The sequence below is a fragment of the Pteropus vampyrus genome, unplaced genomic scaffold (assembly GCF_000151845.1).
Source record: "Pteropus vampyrus isolate Shadow unplaced genomic scaffold, Pvam_2.0 Scaffold10983, whole genome shotgun sequence".
In the NCBI taxonomy this organism is placed as follows: domain Eukaryota; kingdom Metazoa; phylum Chordata; class Mammalia; order Chiroptera; family Pteropodidae; genus Pteropus; species Pteropus vampyrus.
In genome coordinates, this window is record NW_011899764.1 from 1 (window position 1) to 320 (window position 320).

Consider the following 320-nt stretch of genomic DNA (forward strand, 5'->3'; position numbering starts at 1 on the left):
AGTTTCCCCCAATGACCCTGTACTATAGAGGTTTAGATCGTGAGCTTTGAGGACAGACAGAGCTAGGCTTTGAGACTCCACTCTCCTACTCATTGGATAGACAAGAGGGACAGGGCAGGGGGTACAGAGGGAGAGAAGCCCACCACCACCACCAAGCCACAGGCTCCAGAGGCCACAGTTAGGTTCAAAACCAACTCTGTTCCCAGTGTCTTTACAAAGAGGATCGGCAGCTGCTATACCACCCACAACATCTGACCAAAAGGCCTGCAGAATGTTACAAATTACAGAAAAGTTGATGGCAAAGAGGCTGTGCACCAGCT